At 35.8% G+C, this 19,957-nt stretch overlaps 1 pseudogene; it reads left to right on the top strand.

Annotated features, from left to right (window-relative positions):
* Positions 1-6,501: 6,501 nt before the first annotated feature.
* LOC111172975 (large ribosomal subunit protein eL6 pseudogene) lies at positions 6,502-7,684 on the top strand (annotated as a pseudogene).
* Positions 7,685-19,957: the final 12,273 nt, after the last annotated feature.

Genomic DNA, 19,957 nt, shown 5'->3' with positions numbered 1-19,957 from the left:
CAGCCTTAGTTTACCCAAAATACACAATTCGTACTACCCATTTATGGTTTACATCTACGTACTTCTAATCAGGTTTTTTTTTTTTTAGAAGATATTTCTTTCTTTTTGTTTGTTTGTTTAATTATTTATTTATTTTATTTTTGGCTGTGTTGGGTCTTCGTTGCTGTGCACAGGCTTTCTCTAGTTGAGGCTAGCAGGGGCTACTCTTTGTTGCAGTGCGTGGGCTTCTCATTGCCGTGGTTCCTCTTGTTGTGGAGCATGGGCTCTAGGCACGTGGGCTTTAGTAGTTGTGGCTCGCGAGCTCCAGAGCACAGGCTCAGTAGTTGTGGCGCACGGGCTTAGTTGCTCCACAGCATGTGGGATCTTCCTGGACCAGGGCTCGAACCCATGTCCGCTGCATTGGCAGGTGGATGCTTAACCACTGCACCACCAGGGAAGTCCCATAAACAGGTTTTGAGTACTGTCTAATGTGGAAAAATGTTAAAATCTAAACCAAATCTGAAACAAAGCATAGGACTGACTATCCCTGTTTCTGTTCTGTAATTCCTCTACGTACTTTTCTTCCTTTGTTAGTACAGAGAAAAGTTAAATTATCTAGCAATAACAGCAATTTTAGCACAAATATGCTTTTAAAATTGCATTTGGCAGATTTATGGATGCTGGGGAATCTCAAAATAGAAGGTGAAATCACTTTCTAACCACAAATAGCTAAGCCACCCCAGTAACAGTATAGTTCAGACCTGGGAATAGATTACCTTTCAAAAAGATATTGAATTTAAGTATTTCTTTCCAGTTACCTCTGATCAGATAAAAGGATTTCTATTTATTTTTTAATAAAATAAAATACTTGGGAGAAAAGTACCAAAGGAATTCAAATTAAATGGCAAGACAGGATCTCTAAAACTCTTCTATTATCCCAAACTATAAGAACCCATCCATTGGTTGTTCCACTCAGGAATGTTGAAGTTCTCACAGGCCCATTCAATCATGAACTGTACTTGCCCCAGAGTGTCCTTCAGAGAGCAGAGAGGCACTAGATGGTTAGGTCTTTGAGGTTTTCTGTAGTTCTCTTTCTATTTTTGTTTTCTAAACTTTGTGTTACATACAACTCAAATTTTTAGTTTCAGACAGAAATAGTATACTTGCGGGTGTAGTTAAGACTAAGATTCATGATGGCACAGCATAATAAAAGAAATCAGTTTTGCTACCTAATAATGTGCTTCAAAGAATAGAGAAAGTTTAATGTGCAGTTTAGGAAGGCACACATTTACAAATTAAGATATATCGGTCACCAATGCACTCAATAAATATTAACTTCACAAATCTGCATAATTGTAGTTCTAAACACAAGAACCTTTTCTGGTCAGTTTGTGGGGAAAGAAGAGTAAAAACGGTGAGATACTATAGGGTCCTGGAAGAACTGAGACCTTCAGAATAGCAGATAGGTCAAGAAATAAATGTGTATGAAATAGGATTCCAACTTTTTTTTGAACAGAGAAAGCATTTACCGATAAGGAAAAAAACAAAAGATGAAAAGGTATCTAGTCATTTTCTGTGTGTATCTCTTCTGAAATTGGGGATAGGAAAAATATTTCAGTTTTATACTGATTTTCTCATGGCTTTTGGAAATTATTTATTTACATTACACTAAAATAAATACCACAATAAAGTTTTTGTTTACTATGATTTAAAGTAAATGTTTCATGACCAGGATTTAAAGTTACATTTGTGACTGCAAATAATTCTTAGAAATGAATATTTCCTTGTTTTGCTTTTATACTAAACAAATCTGCAGCAAGTTACTTTAAAAATGAAATAAATCTTGTGTTCATAGTGACAGTCAATAACACTACAGCATAATAATCAATTGCTATTTGTAGCAGCAGGACTAGCAGTGGGGGCAGATCAGTGCAAATTACTGTCACTGTGTGCTGTCATGTATGCAGCCAGCCTGTAGAACCCAAGACAAATGAAGCTCGATTCAGTGGAACGAGACAGTACTTAGTCATACCTGCACCACAACAGAGGAATGTGGGTTGGCATCAAATATAACAGGAAAGTGGATATAAATCTAAAACATTGATGGGTAAGAAAAATAAATTAATCCAGCTAAGAGTTCTGCTCCCAAGATTCAAAGTTAAATGCTCATACCTTTTTTTTCTATGAGCTGGAAATTGGTGGATTACAGGTGTCTAGGGATCTACAAAAAGGTTAGATGGCTTTTTAGTGAACACCAGAGAAGTCTGTGCTGTACTTGACTCTGTTTCAGAGAGATGACTGACTCTAAAATCAGATATTAGGTGTAAATCACTAGTAATGGCCAATTCTAATGACAAATTTAAGTGATAATATATTCCACATACAAATAAGAAACAACTAAGAGGGGTGAAAACCATGTTTGTCAATATCATTGGGGTTAAAATATTTTTTTAATCTTTTCAATTTTTTTATATTTAATTCAAAGAAAGAAAGGAAGCCGCTGGTCTATCTTTGGGAAATCCTTAAATCTTTTAGCCAATCAAGTAATTTTAAAGCTAGAACTACTGATTTTCTACCTTAGTCTCTTTCTGTGATGAATCAGACGACTTGCCTTCTTTTTGCAGGTAAGTAATACAGAATACAGAGAGTAATGGGGAGAAGGCAACCAGTATATTCAAATCCACAAAAGAAATAAGTTGAGCAGATTGACAATAGCACAGTAATCCCTCCATTTCTAACACTCCCCAATAGTCAATGAAGTTTGCAGAGAGGTATAGTCACTCATTCAGGAGAAAAGTGCTTCAAGTATTTCCTTGAACAAGATCAGGACCAACCGTGTAATCTACTGCACCCTGTTTTAAATGAATCTGGGGTGCCCCTTGTTCAAAAGTAATAAGAATTTCAAGACCACACAACAGACAACTGAACCAAGCGTGGGCCCTCTAAATGTGGGGCTTCCTCCAACGACCCAGATTGTGCACCCATGAAGCCAGCCATCGATGCGAGAGTTCATCTTCCTAAGCTTCGACCTCCCCACAAACACCAGCCTAGTTTGGTTTATGTTACTTAACCCTCAACAAATTGATCTCTAAAACAACGGTTACAGATTGATAGCCTGCAGGCTGAAGTTGGCCCAGAGACATATTCTGGTCGACCTGATGGGTGACTCTTATAGGTCAAGACTGAGTAACAGCTGATCCCTTTGGATGAGACTTCTTCTCTCAGTCCCTATTATTTCTTATTCTTTGACAGTGAGCCATTTTTGCCCCTTACATACCTTCCTAGCCCCTGTTAACATTTGAGTTTACCACCCATAAAATGGTAATGGAAATCTTTAGCTAGCTTTCCCTGATCCTAATAGCAGTGCAAATAATAGTAGTAAAAGCATCATGCTGGAAAAACCTACATGGATCTTAAGAAAACATTAGTTAAAGCAAAAATAAGTTAATAGTATTGATGAAATGCATATTCTATAAACTATGCTCTCAGGAAAAATTTGCCTTAACTCACTACCTCCTTTAATGAAAACCTGTTAGGAAGAAATGCCACTCTCTACTTTCACCCTGTTTAATTCACTGATCTAGATGGGGGAAAAAAAAAAAAACCTCAAAAATTCACTTACCAATATGTTGAGCCATTTACAATTCTGAAATCACATTAAAAGCAACTAACAAACACCAAGGGGAAAGGGGCAGAAACACTTAAGTACAATTAAAAGAAACTGAAATGACCCTCGGAAGGAAACTGTGATGAATGAAAAATAGTAACTCTTTTCCCAAGTAAAATGACTTTATCAAAATGACAGCATGATGCCTCAAATATGTACATTATTTAGAAATGTGACAATTCACTCGATTGTTAAACATGGTGGTGATAAATTGTAGTTTTCTAAAAGGGACGAAATGACCTGAAAAATAATGCACCTAAGATTTAAGAAAACATTTCTGCCAAATATGATAATGCTTTGAGTTCAATACAGTGACTTTCTTATTGATAGCTCATGTTATTAATGGCTTAAATATATAACTCTGTCTTATAACTCTATCATGGGCAGAATCCAACTGCAAACCCAGTGTGTATTTTTATTGCTTTCATCTTGCTAGATTATTTTCAAGATAGAAAGTCTACACCAATTTAATTGTGATTAGACTTAACTTCTAGACTAAGCTCACATATAAGAAGATGAACAAATCCTAGAATGTCTTTTTGACTACTGCTTCAACTTCCCAACGAATGGAATGAAGAACTTAACATAAATTTTTGGTCTCTGCTGTATTTTACTCTGTAGTTTTGGCTCTGCTGTATGAAAGCCATTTGCCTTATTTGCAGCATTTGGAAAAAAGAAAGCACACAGCAATACTCTTGAGTCCAACTTTTGCCACAGTCAGCCACTGTTTCTGAGATTCAGGTCTGTATAAGTATATTAGAGCGGATTTTTTTCCTTCATTCTGCCTCTATTCCCCAAACTGTAATTCCATTCAAAGAAATATTTGTCATGTAAGTCAGCAAGATTAGAACTATCTTTAAGAGATTGCTTTTAGAATATTATTGGTGTTTACCTGGCAGAGAACAGGTAAGGCTACTGCTACCATTATTGTAATTTTACTGAAGATGTGCCTTTTTTTTTTTTTTTTTTGCCATACGCGGGTCTCTCACTGTTGTGGCCTCTCCCGTTGCGGAGCACAGGCTCCGGACCCGCAGGCTCAGCGGCCATGGCTCACGGGCCCAGCCGCTCCGAGGCACGTGGGATCTTCCCGGACCGGGGCACGAACCCGTGTCCCCTGCATCGGCAGATGGACTCTCAACCACTGCGCCACCAGGGAAGCCCTGAAGATGTGCCTTTTTAATGATGAAAACTGTGTTAGGACTTTGGAGAATTGCTTTCTCTGTTTAAAATATATGCTGCAGAGCTCAAACCTTAAACTAGATGTGTTAGATATGAGATTTCTTTTTTAACAGAATAAATTTAAGGTAGAGCATGATGTGTCACTAAAAATGTTTCCCAGGAGAAATCTATCTCATGAGGGTGTGATTCATTTGGCCCAGGGAAACTATAAAGCTAGCACCACTAGCCCACACTTCTGAGTTGTTTGCTCTTCATGAAGTAGTCTAGGTATTATCTACTGACCTTTCTTCATTGTCATTTTTCTACAGTGATCTCCTTTTACAACCGGTGAATTCTACTTCATCTTTTCTATAATATCCACACATCCCTTAAGTAAGAAATATGGCTTATGGAAAAATGAATGAGACTTGGGCTTGACAACAATGAGCTTAGCACTAAGTGGAGATGTTTGCACACATTCTATCATTCTGTATAACCATCCGGAACAAAATGGGTCAGGGATGAGGCTGATTTGGCACCTTTATGGTTGACTAACCTGCACAGATTCACATGCCTAATAAGTGTCAGGGCAAAGATTTGCACCTATGCTTAAAGGTCCCAGCTCTTTTCATTGTGCCATGTTGTCTTTCTTCAGGATCTATGGGTTACAGGCCTCTGTACCTTACAAGCCTTATCAATAAATGAACCAGATGACATCTTTGAGGATTTTTTGGATTGCATTAGAGGTAAAGTTTACAGAACTGGGAATCCAAAATAAAAATGACTGCCCTTTCCCTCATGACTCTTAAACTAAATTAAAACTGGAATAATTTTTGAATCCTAGAGTCTCAAGAAAGAAGCAAATACCATATAAACGAGTTGATAACAAGAATTTTTTGAAATGCCTTTCCCATGATATCATGTATTTGCCTAAAGTTGAAATTTAGTAGAATCTTCTGAATCATAAGGTAGATACCAACCTTTATTTTTTATATTTTTGGTGTTAAGAATTTTTTAGTATTTAATTCTTTGAAAAGCAGTTATTTATTCACATATGTGTGTGAAGGTTTAGTATACATATCAATACAACAATGAATGACAAATGTCTTATCCTCGGTTTGCTTAAAATGATTAATAAAGTACCTGTGCAATATTTCTCAGTTAGCTAAAATACTAATTATATAGTTCTGTACCTGAAACCTTATGAATATATACTAGTAAAGAACATTAAAAATACCACATGTGGAGAAAAAAGACATTCAGTTATATTAAATAGCAGGTATAAATACCATTCTCATGACTATCTCATATATGTAGTTTCATTTTTGTGTTTGTACTTAAAAAATATAAAATGCAAACTCAGTGTTATAACAACTTTGTCAATTAGCTAATTTTATAATGTGTAATTCCATCACAAGCTTTCCAAGTGCTATAAACACTAGTTATTTTTGATGCCCTTTCTATGTTTTCTGCAACATAGAAATAAATAGCAGGGTATTCAACTCCATCATTCATTGGTACTCCTGTTTATTATAGAGAGAAAAAAGGAACTCTAGAAAATCCCATTTATTTTATGTAGCATGTTTATGATACAGAGCATATCAAGATTTCTATTAAAATAGAAACTCACATTGAATGTTTGCTTGCAGTGCTGACAGTACGCTCACAACTGTTGGTTCCAGAAAACACTGTTAGGAATTTTAATGATTTGAATTGTAAGAAATGCATTAGCATTAACTAAAGGTGATGAAAAATCTCTGGTTGTAGTTTTTAGACTCTCCCACCGCCCCCCCTTTTTTTCACTATTTCCTTTCCTTACATTGGACTTTGTCATATGTATAGGTATAGCCATATGGGGAAATGTGAGATTGATTGCGTAGCAGTAACATAATATAAAGTGAATGGATCTAAGAGTCAAGATTTCACCAAATGAAATATGTTTAACTTCTATTTTTTACTAAGAAAAATAAAACTAGATGGAAACTATTGTATCAATATTACTATTTAAAATTCTAATTATTTAGAATTGTAAGATGAAAAAGACTCTTAAAAATTGTATTGTGCTCTCCTGTCATGCAAGATGGTGGTAAAATAAAGCTGGAAACCCAGACATTAAGGAGGAAAAAGCAAAGGAAGGGTGATGTCAGTGGCAAGGTTAAGAAGGAAAACCACAGGGCAAAAATGCCCAAGAAAGGGAAACCCACTACAGCTGAAATTCTGTCTTAGTCAGAGGGATCTGCAGGCATTCCCCATCCAAGGAAAGCCATGTGCAAGAGGAAAAGTTCGGCAGTTAAATCCAACATTGAGAGGCAAAAGGAGATGGTTCTTGCTACTGTCACAAGCCAGTTGCTGGTAAGAAGAATGGTGGCACCCAAGTGTTCAAACTTGGCAATATATCTAGTTATTAGCCTACTGAAGAGGTGACTGAAAAGCTGTTGAGCCACTGAAAAAAGCCCTTTTGTTACCATGTGAGAAAACCTAGAGATAGTGTCATTTACAGATCAACTCTACTGGTCACCGCAGAGGCAAAAATGTGGCTTTCCTGAAGCAGCTTGCTACTTGTAATTGAATCTCTGGTTAGTTTCTCTATGCTGAACACAAAAGAAATTTGTCATTGCCCCCTCCACCAAAATTGAAATGAAAATACCCAAACATTGCATTGATGCCTACTTCAAGAAGGAGCTACATAAGCCCAGTCACCAAGATGAGATTCCTGACACAGAGAAAAAATTACCAGGTTACAGAGCAGTGCAATATTCATCGGAAAGCTCTGGACTCTCAAAGTATGCCAACAATCATAGCTGTTCCCAGCTCCATGATTATCTGCGTTCAGTGTTCTCTCTTACAAATGAAGATTATCCTCACAAATTGGTGCCCTAAATTTCTAACACAGAACACTAATTAAAATAACTGAAACATTAAAAATATAGTATTGCTTTAAACATCATTCATACCAGCATATGTTTTCAGTTCAATTAATTAATATTAATTGATTAATTAATATTTTGAGGTATTGGTACATAGAGAAAATATACATTTGATCAAAAATAAAATTTTTATGATAGCCAATTTTTCAAAATCTTTCCTTTTAAAATTAGACATTTTTGTCATTGAAAAGTTTGATTCTATATGCAAATTGTAATTAACAGGTAATAAAAAGCGAAGTAACTATTCAATACAAATAATAACTTAGTATTATTTTTCCCCAGAAATAAAAGTAAGGTTTTTAAAAAATATAATACTACCTCATTAAAGTCATAATGCTATTGATATACATGAAGTTTTCAATGAACCTGGATTTTATTTTTTACTTATCATATATCAGATGATGTGAATGTAATGGTTCACAATTTTAAAGTACAATGATTCTATTTATAGAAATAAGAACAGACACTAGTAGATAAAATATATATGTTCCATATACAAGAAGATTTATTATTAAATAAATAGTAATAAATATTAAATTTTTCTTATTTAGGGGAAAAATCTAGATTCCATAGAGCATAGATACAATGCTTGAAAAACAGAGTAATGCCCAGCTAATGGAGGACTCTGAGGGAAAAGGGCCTGCCTGATATTTAGGATATTATTGTAGCTAGAATAGGGTTAATTTATCAGCGTTGCAGTTTGGAAAATTAGCAACCATGTATAAAACTTACAGGAAAATTGATAACCAACTATCCTACCATCAGAAAAGTGACTCATTTCTCGAAGACATCCATTGAGATATTTTGCAGCACTTAGGGTTCATCAAAGTGTAGCGTTTGTAATATGGGAAAATAGCCTTCAATAATAACGTTTCCCTTAATATGGTGGCAATTGCCAAGGGCCTAATATAATTTGGCAAAAAGTGCCTTGTGTACTTAAATCAAGAGTTGATTTAATCTTATTACAAAAACTATAATGGTTTTATTGAACTTCTATCTAGTCTCTATTGGTCTAGTCAGGTAGATAGAAATTCACTTCCTCTTTTTGTTCTTTTAACTTAAGATGCTTTGGAAAAGGAAATGAAATGTATCAAGGTAATGTAGTTGATTCTAACAACAAGAAAACTTTGAAGTTAAAGTAGTTTAGTTGGGGAATGTCAATGAGGCTTCCATGGAATGCTTAGATGCTTCGTACCAGTTATAATGGGCACCCTTCTCCCGAAAGGTAGGAAAATAGTATTTGTTTCACATTATCTTTAACATCTCCAGTAAGCTATCCTTCGTACACAATTGCATAATTCATCTAGCACCACTGTCTCATGTATGGGTGGTTGTATACACCTATCTGAGAGATTGACAAGCTAAAAAAAAATAACTTTGATGAACATTTATACTCTCAGATGAAAAAGAAAGCATTAAAGCTTATGTATGATGCACACATAACTGAAAAATTTTGGAGATATAGTGAAAAGTGAATTGTAGACATTGAATCCCAAGGGAGGGTAAGTTTTGAGATTCTCCAAGAAGCTATTCCTTAGTTATCTCTTTGTGCAATAAGAGGGGCTGGAAGAATGATTGATTATAATAGGAAAGATCGTGGTGAGCTTAGATGCCTTTGCACACAATCTTTCAATCCCCAGAGTTATCTCACTAACCTCTCAACTTCAGTCACAAAACTGGCTTGGTCTCTGGAATAAATCTGGTTCATAGGTGGAAAAAAATATGATGTCTCAGCATCAAACAAATCTTATTTTTGTTTGGAATATGCAGTTCCTGTAACTAGGCTTAAGACTATTTGAAATTAAGTTCATGTCTTACATTCCATTTTTTAGGAACTTGACACACACAATGTACCCTTGTACATTGCACAGGGGTACCCAGTGCCATGGTCCCTCTGTGACAGAGATCTTCCTCTCCCTGGTGCAATTTTCTTAGTGTTTAGAGACATGTTTTTGAATCTTAGTGCTTGTGACTGGATTCCTGCTACTCATTCTTAGATCTACTCATCCTGACAGGGTTCTTGCTTGGAGTTCTGCCTGTTTTATGAGAAATTCATTGGCTTTTATCACTGAATAACTCAGACACGATTAACCACCTAAAATTTATTTATTGAATACTCAATATGATTCAGTAACTGTGCTGAATGTAGAGATACAGTAGTAAATAAAACAATATTTTACCTATCTCCCCGGGATTTACAAGCTAGTGGGGCAGCTGGCATTAGACATGAGCTCAGAATGATGATTTATGTTGCAAACGGCCATGACAAAGAGCTATGGAAGTGTATGTCCAGGTATCTAACCTGGTCTGGATGATCAAGGAATGGCTTCTCATGAAAGGATGTTTGAATAGTGACCAGAAAAGAATTAGCAAAGTGAACATGGGCAGAAGAATATTTAAGCAGAAGGAAACATGTATATAAAGACCTAGCAGCATAAAAGGATGGTAGATTAGAGAAAATAAAAATCATGATGTCTGAACTGTAAATGGGATTGTACCTGTCTGACTTTTTTCTAACTTCCCAGGACTTGCTGTGATTACCTGCCCTGCCTTATTTCGAGTTACGTCCACTCCACTATTTTTTACTACATTGATGTCTGAGGCCATGGTCTGAATATAAGGTGACTTTGAGGCTAATCAGCAGAGAAACAGGAGTCAAAAGCAAGGTGTGATACCTGAAACTAGCACAACATTGTTAATCAACTATACTCCAATATAAAATAAAAATAAAAAATCAGAGTGTGATAAAAGTAAGATGGATTAGATCAATGAATAGGATGTGCTATAGGATGCATTCTATGGAAGATTTAGCAGTGGACCTTCACTGTGAGGAACAGAGTGGGGAATGATGAGGGTTGAAGAGAACTTACCAATAGTGATGTTAAGCAAGAGAGAAATTAACAGACAGAAATAACTATTTCCAGTCACATCTTCGTTTGGAATAGAATGTTCACATTTAAGGTTAATATTTGTTTCTAAATTCATTCTTAATGTATCTCTTTTAAAAAGTTAAGAATATTATTAAGATGTTGGGCTCAATTGCATAATATTGTTTGGACATTTTTGATTGTGATATTTAGATTAATATTTATGTTGTACACATTATGAGTGACAACAATTTGACTCAATTTTTACTAATCTTCCTTATTCAGAATTAGGCACAAAAAAGCCCTTACCGTCACTCCGTGCTTATGCACTTAAGTTCTCCAAATCATCAGAGAAATTGGTGTGGGAGACAAGTGTGGAATCGCTGTTTCAAGTCCTCTCCAGGATGACCAGGGTGGGACAGAAGATGCTGCCTGGGGCAGATGGCAGCTGCAGAGCGATGGTGTGATTCAAATTGCTAACATGGACAGAAAGACTTGGTGTAGGTTGGAAGAGGAGTCAGATTAAGAAAGGGAAGTAAGTTTGTCTCTGCCCAAAGCCCAGCTCTCATCTTGAAGCTTTCATAGCAATTTAATGTGTGTGATCTTTTTAGCCAGGCACAGACCTATCCCATATTTAAATAGACCCAAATTAAGTCTTTTGCTAATCAAAAGGCAGAAGAGTAAGCTGAAGTATCAAATTCAGAAATATTGGAGAATTCCCCAAAGCATTTTCACAAACCTGAATCGATCTGGGTCTGCTTGATTTCACCTTAAGGCTATTTTATAAAAAGGTTTCATATCTGAGAGAAACACAGACACAACTTCAAACACCTTGAAGGGGTAGCAAGGATAGGTATTAGGCAACCTCTAAAATGACCCCCACTGATCCGTGCCTCCTGCTATGCATGCATTTTTGTTATAAATTCCCTCTGAGTGTGGGTAGATCTAGCAACTCACTTCTAACAAAAAGAATATTGCAAAAATGTTGGGATATTTCTTATAAGACTAAGCATGCAATTAACCAGAAATTGCACCACTAGGCATGCATCCCAGAGAAATAAGAACTTATTATCACACAAAAACATGTACACAAACGTTTGTAGCAGCTTTATTCATAATAGTAAAAATCTGACATTAGCCTACATGTCCTTCAAAAGGTTGATAATTAAACAAACAGTGTTACACACCTTCCCTGGAATACAAGTCAGCAAGAAACAGGAACAAACTATTGATACATACTGCTTGATGAATCTCCAGAGAATTTTATTGAGTGAAAAAAGTCAGTCCCAAAAGGCTGCATACTGAATCTTCCATTTATATAATAATTTTGAAATGACACAATTACAGAAATGGAGAAGAGATTAGTGGGTGCCAGGAGTTAGGGGCAGAGTAGAATGGGGAGAAAGAAGTGGGTATGATTATAAAAGAGCAAAATGAGAAATAATTGTGTGGATGAAACTGTTCAGTATCTTGCTATGGTGGTGGTTACACAAACGTACACATGTGATAAAATTGTCTGGAATTAACTACATATGCAACAAAATACAAGTGAAACTGGAGAAATCTGAGTAAGATTTATGGATTATGTCAATGTCAATATCCAGGATGTGATATTTTACTGTAGTTTTGCAAGATGTTACCACTGGGGGAAACTGGACAAAGGGCCCATGGGATCTTTCTATATAATTTCTTACAACTGCACGTGACTACAATTATCTCAATAAAAAATTCCATAAAAAACTAATGGAATGTCACCTATGAAATTAGCTTACAAAAAGACCTGATCTGTCTGTTTCTTGCTGTCTCCCTCTGTCCCTTTCTCTTAGCCCTCGCTCTGAGGGACACCAGCTGCTGCTATGTTGTGAGTAGCCCTCTAGAAACTTCCATACATCAAAAATTGATGTCTCCAGCCAACAGCCAGCAAGAGCCTAAGTCCCATGAATGGCTACGTGAGTCATCTTAGAAATGGATCTTCAGAGGTCTGCCCACAGCCACCTGAGTGAGCTAGACAGAAGATGCCCCCCAACCTTGTCAAGTCTTGGGGTGACGGAAGCACATGCCCATGCTTCAGTGCAGCCTTGTGAGAGACACTGAACAGAGGCACCCAGATAAGCCAAGCAGGATTTGTGACCATAGAAACTGTAAGATAATAAACATCTACTGTTACATTATTTACAATAGCCAAGATATGGAAGCAACCTAAGTGTCCATCAACAGATGCATGGGTAAAGAAGATGTGAGATATATATATATATATATATATATATATATATATATATACACACACAACAGAATACTACTCAGCCATAAAAAAAGAATGAAACTTTGCCATTTGCAGCAACATGGATGGACTTGGAGGGCATTATGCTAAGTGAAATAAGTTAGAGAGAAAAAAGAAAATACTGTATGATATCACTTACATGTAGAATCTAAAAAACACAACAAACTAATGAATATAACAAAAAAGAAGCTGACTCACAGATATTGAGAACAAACTTGTGGTACCAGTGAGGAAAGGGAAGGGGGGAGGGGCAGTATAGGGGTAGCAGATTTAAAGGTATAAAATACTAGGTATAAAATAAGCTACGAGGATATACTGTACAACATACAATATAGTCAGTATTTTATAATAACTATAAATGGAGTATAACCTTTAAAAATTGTGCATCACTATATTGCACACCTATTAACATATAATATTTTACAGCAACTATACTTCAATTACAAAAAGAGTGAAAGAGAAAAAAGTTAAACATCTGCTGTTTTAAGCTGCTGTGTTTTGAGGTAATTTGTTAGGCAGCAGTAGATAACTAAGGGAAGAATCATACACCTGACAGTGATAGATCCTAAAAAGTCTCTTCATTTAGTTCCTCACAATGTCTCACAGGATGGCAATGCCCCCATTCTCCCTCCACCTTTCATCCCTCTTACAAAAAAAATAAACAAACAAACAAGCTTTAGACCCATGAGACATTTGTCCACTTCAGCCTTACTCCAGCCTGCTCTTAACTTACAAGGCTAACGGGTGGGAATCCCTTGTTCTCTGGCTTTTGTTGGGTTGGGCCAATGAGAAGGCATCTCAGGTGACCAGTGGGCAGGAGGGGAGTGAGGTTATTTTTGTCTTTCCTGGCTCCCTCCCTGTAAGGTCACCTTGAATAAACACTAAGGCTGATCCATTGACAGAAGTTTCTCCCCTTCTTCAAGCAGCCTGAGGTCCTGGACTCTGAACTCTTCTTCTTCCCCTCAGGTCCAGGGGCAAACAGCATCCCTGAGGCTGTTAGCACTGCATTCTTGTATCGATTCCTTGTGGTTTCCCTACGCTCCAACCACACCTCTGCACATAGTCCTTGGCAAATTATCCCACTTTGATGACGTCATGTGCTTCTGGATGAGACTCAATGGTTTTTCCATCTTACTCCCCTTTCTCTTCCTTCACACTCTTTTTATATCTTTGGGCCCTTTCCTTCAAGATAAATTTTTTCCCTTTCTCTTTTTTCCCTGGATTTACCTTGTCTTTCTAATGTTAATCAATTTAACCTTTCCAATTTTCTTTCAGGACTCAGAACTAGGCACCACAAAGATTATTATTAGAAGACAGAAATTGGCAAGCAGTTGCAAAGATGTTAATTATTTTTATTTAGGACCACCTTTTACAGTTGTGCAGCTTTTGTGTGGCAGAAAATTCTCCAGGCAGAGGGAGCAAAGGAGGTTTGAAATCCATACTAGACCATGCTCCACCTGCCAGATCTTGGAGCAGGACAGCCCCTGACTCAGGAAAGTGGCACATGTATTTTCTTCTAAAGGCACCTTCTGCTGGCCTAGTTGTGCTCCCAGAGGGGTCTCTCTGCTGCCTAGTGAAGACCCTCTTTCTAAATAACACCAAGGACATTCTGTGCTCTCTGAGGCTCTGTTTTGTCTCTGTCACATTAAGATTATCATTTAAAATATCCTGAAAATATGAAAGAAGAGTTTGTGAATCAGGGTGTGTGATTTTTAGTAACAGGAAGCTAAAAAGGACATTTGTACTCTGTTTAGGTAAAAATAACCAGCGTGTTTCCTTTTAGTTGGCAAGTTTTCATTCATTTGTAATATCCCTGTATTCATCATCTATCAGATTTCTGTAGCCTATTGAATGGCAGCCAGCACGACTGGGCTTCAATGAAAACATAAAATTAAGCGATAATGTAAGATATTTTTAAAGCTAATTTGGCACCTTAGTTTCACCAAAGCCCTATGTGTTTAGAGATCCTCTCAGCTGAATAATGCACCCTCACGATTTATCAGTTGAACAAGATTCAAATGCAAGTGACAAACACACACATGAGCTAAGCATGCACATGGAATGTCATCTTTGAAGTGTTAAGGAGTCTGGATAAAAGCTGATCTGTGAATTATCCAGAAACAACATCTCTCATTCACTCATTCATTCATTCACAGCACGAGCTCTTTGACTATCTTAGGGGATCCTTCATTTTGAGGTTCCTGAGTCTGCATGTTTTACTACTTTTTTCGGCACTGGGTACGCAGTGCAGGGAATGATGACAGCCACTCTCTGGGAAGCTTGTTTCTACGAATGATATCTCTAAAGTTGCCCTGTGACAAGGCTGTCTTGGTGGAATTGAACCTTTCCCTGTGCAGCCTAACCAAAAGGTACTGTGAAGGTTCTGGGCAATGATTTAATTTGGTGTGACTATGATGTTTAAAATGAATCCGTATCAGCTTTTCTTGAGTTTAAAATGTGGCACAGTTTTACTTCTATTAAATATTCTCTGTGTAAACGTTTAATTTCTTGAAGTTCTAAATGTTGGACGTATTCTCATTAAAACTGCACTTTCATATCATCTCTGCTGTGTTGATAAATATATTACAAAAATATCAAGGTTTGGAAAGATCATTTTAATCTATGATGTGTATTATTTGAAATATTTGACTTGTAAGGTAGATAATGAGAAGATACCATTTTGTATTTTACTGTAATTTAAATAGCACCTTTTATCAAAAATAAATAAATATAAATGGGAAATGGGGCAATCATTGAGAGTAAGATGTTTCTCAAACATAGAATATAATAAAGCTCCTTCAAAATATGTGATTTTATTTTTCTAAACTAAAGAAATATATTCTCTCCGATAAACATCTAGCTTTTTTAGATAAAATAAGGTAGTAGACAGAACAAACATTTCATGCACATAGAGCTTTCAAGATTTTTATGGACATTTATTTATAAATATGTGCAAGCATTCTTTTTTCTATATTTTCTCCTTGCTGGCCAATTGCAAGCTGATCACTTACAATTGTACTTGAGTGCTTAGTGACCAGAAAATTTACAAATGCTTCTGCTGCCAGAGAAACTGAAAGTGCACAAGCAGATTGAAGGAAATACTACAGGCAAAAATTAGGCATCATTAGTTACCCCTGCTAATATTGCAGAAAATTGGAATGCTTGCCTCGCTGAGAATTGGAAAACATTCCTGAAGTTTATTTAAAACGACTGAAAAGGCTTTTATGTATACATAGATATCATGATTTTGAGACATTGTGTTGTTATACCTTGTAAGTACATTTTAAAATTCATTTGCACTTAATAGATCTAAGATACTTTTTTAAAATTCCAAACTTTTTATTTGTATTTTATGACTATATATTTAAAATCTTATGTAAAGACAAAAGTTTTAGGACATAAATGTTAGAATTTATGACTAGTTCTATACTAATATAATTGTCATATTGGTATTCTAGGCTAACTGTCAACAAAACTTACATCACATTTAAGATCTTTCTTCTGAAATTTTCCTTACTAAATCATCTATAAACCATTAGACAATTGGGGTTTTTTTCAGTAGACTGACTAAACTTAGTATTACATTTTAATACTAAGATTAGTATTAAATCTTAGTATTTAAGATTTAATACTTAAATTAAAATTTAAGTATTAAATTCTTAAATTAGTAGATTTAGGTGGAAAACATATTTACTGAACACATACTGTGTTTAATAGCATTATTTTAGGTGTTACAAAGAATTAAGAAATAGAGGACGTATATTATCTAGTGAGGGAGACTTACATATCAATAACCAAAATACCAATCAGATGTTTTAAATATTCTGATGGAGGTTAAATGCATGCTGACAACATTAAGAGAACAGTTATTTTGTGTGGCTTCATATATATCCTTTGTCTTTGTAGGTTTTATTTTTGCCATGTAATGACCTCCCTCTGTCTCAGACCTCCCTCTCTTTCTCCGTATTTGAGAACGAATAAGAGAGAGAATGAGTATTGTGAGGCAAAATAAACGTCTTTAAAATATGTGTGTGTGTGTGTGTGTGTGTGTGTGTGTGTGTGTGTGTTGTTGTATTTGTTTTGGGGGAGACCACAGCTGATTCCTCCTATACATTGTTTTTTTTCTTTCTTGTGCCACTAATGGCTATATACTTTTCTTGATATTTTCAGTGTTTATGCTTACATATGACCTTACTGTTAATATCTCTGTCAAGTACATTTCCTCAACACCTGTTATAAAATGCTACAGGCTTCCATGCACATGCGGCACCATATTGGAATGATCCAGTTCATTTGACATAATGCAAATAGGTAGAGTACATGTTGCCTAACATATTTAAGCACCATTATATTTTGATCAAGGGAGACTTTGGGAAGATTTTGGATGGCATAACAGATAAAGATTCTTTCAGCACGCTTATTATTGAAACCAATCAATCAAAGAGATGCTATTGAGAAACGTGCCCTTTTCGGTTAAAGATAATGCTGAGACATATGATAAAAGATGTGTAATTAAATTAGGGCTTTCACATGGCCATCACACCTTTATCCATAAATATAAGTGGGTATGCATATTATTTTGTAAAGTATATGGATTTCTAGTTTACTTTAAATCCTTTCTGAAGAGTTTTTGATTCATAAATTTCTTTAAAGAAATAAAAATGGGTACACATAAGACATTCATTTGTAATTTTTATCTTTGAAGCATGTCCTATATATAGAGGAACCACGAAGCATTTAGCACCATTAGTATGGAACTGATAAAAAGTTTTATCAGCCATTCATTTCTCATGCTGTTAGTGTGGAACAGAGTCAGCATAATATAGAATAGAAAGAAAATTTAAGATTAATTAAATTACTTCATTTATTCAATAAATCTTTTATGTGCCTGCTATGTACACTGCCTTTGTTTGGCCTTGTTGATTTATAACTGAGTAGGACCCAATTCCTATCTTCAAAGAATTTTTATCACACACACACATACACACACACACATACACACCCATCTAGCAAAGATTTTTCTTCCAGTTCAGGCATAAGATGGTAACCAGCATGAAGACACAATTATTTGGGAATAAACAGTTAAAAAAAAAACAACAACACTGCCAAAAAGTATTTTTTCTTTCCTTTTCAGATTGTAATTGCATATCCTTTTTTATTTTTTTGACAGCAAGGGGAGTCCAAGAGACAGGTAAGATGCTTGGATGCATAGAAATAGCCAGAGAATGACAGGTATATGAATGTCTATTTGTTGCAAGCCACTAAGGTAGGTACTTAGCACAGTATTACTTTCAGATAGACACTGATGATAATGATCACCATCCTTAATAAAAACCATATGACAAGGACAGCCTTCACTATAAATGTTATATTCTTCCCGAGTTTAGGGCCATGATTCTTTTACTTCTGTATAAAACAATAATATATGTATTCCGGGCTTCCCTGGTGGCACAGTGGTTGAGAGTCCACCTGCCGATGCAGGAGATACGGGTTCGTGCCCCAGTCCGGGAAGATCCCACATGCTGCGGAGCGGCTGGGCCCGTGAGCCATGGCCGCTGAGCCTGCGCGGCCGGAGCCTGTGCTCCGCAACGGGAGAGGCCACAACAGTGAGAGGCCCGTGTACAGGAAAAAAAAAAAAATATATATATATATATATATATATATACACATATGTATTCCATTATGTATAGTAAGTGCTCGTGTTGTATGACTAAACTTATTTTATTTTATTCATCTTCCTGAAATAGCCTGAGTTTTACTTTGTGTTGCTAAAATTTAAGTCTTCAGTTGGTAATATGTTACTTTTCATTGTTCATTGAAAAATAAAATTTCAAAGCCTACTGAATATAGTTTTATAAAGATTTCCACCTGTACAAGTTATTGCTTAAATTATAGGTTTCTGATGTCAAGAACTCATTAATTTTTTTTAAATTTGCAGAAGTTAACCCAAGTAAATGGTCAATACAAATTATCTAAATATTTCTAGTAAATGTGGCTTTCCACTGAGTGATTATCAGGAAAAGGAAAGCCAGCATCTACTGGAAAGGCACAGTTCCACTGTAATATGACATGCTCCCTGAGTGTGGCTAGTCCTAGTTCTTTATTTAGTCTTTGAGAGTTAACAAAAATGCAGGCATGACTATAATGCACATCAAATAACAAATTCAGTAGGAAGGAACAAAAATAATATTGGATTCACAAGCTGCACTGCTATCGTTGTTTATACACAGGGCTTAGACTTGATTAGGAGGCACGGGATGATGCAAATGGCATAACAAATCTCTATTAATTGCGAAAGATTTCTCAGAGGATATAGATTTTAAATTCCCCTCCAAAGGAGTTGAGTAAGAATGTTGGAGAAGAAACTCTTCCAGATATGATAGCTTGTTTCCATACAGGAGTAAGAGAAAATTAGGTATGTTGGAGAGGAATTGCACTTCAGGGGTTTAGTGAGAGGCCCTGAAGCCTGTAAGTTAAGATTACTGTGTACATGGTGTGACCAGAGAAGATTAGGTTAGGGTCTGGGAAACTGAGTGGCTGCTGTGATGGCAACATCATTTAAGGGAAGCAATTTGAGATGGAAAGTCCAATGAGATGATAATAAGATGATCATGGTGATGATGGTGATAATACACACATATATAACTTATTTACATATATAATATATATGGATATGTTTATATATATATGGATCTCAGTTTATAAAATTCTACTTTTTTGCTTTTAATTTTCACTAAATCCTGTGTTTAAGGCAATTATTAATACATAGTAAAAGATAAATAAATGTTAAATGACATGTCAAAGATTCAGAAATATGTAATGGAGAAGGGAACTGAATCCAGATTTTCTGATATCTGGTCCAAGGCTCTTTTGGAGAGAAAATAGCAATGCTTGCTAGTGAAGCAGCTGGGTAAGATGACTTTTCTAAGGTTGGTGATTCATTTATTACTGTATAATGTGATTATCAGCCAAAGATGCCTTGCTATCTTCTTGTTAATTCAAATTCGTCTGTTTAGAAATCTGACTAGAAGAAAACTAGGGTTATTTTAATTATTCTCTGGAAGAAAAACTTGGGTAA

The sequence above is a fragment of the Delphinapterus leucas genome, chromosome 8 (assembly GCF_059928025.1).
Source record: "Delphinapterus leucas isolate spDelLeu-1000000601 "Yukka" chromosome 8, BTC_Dleu_Yukka2, whole genome shotgun sequence".
Classification (NCBI taxonomy): Eukaryota; Metazoa; Chordata; class Mammalia; order Artiodactyla; family Monodontidae; genus Delphinapterus; species Delphinapterus leucas.
This window is presented reverse-complemented; position numbering and strand designations above follow the sequence as displayed.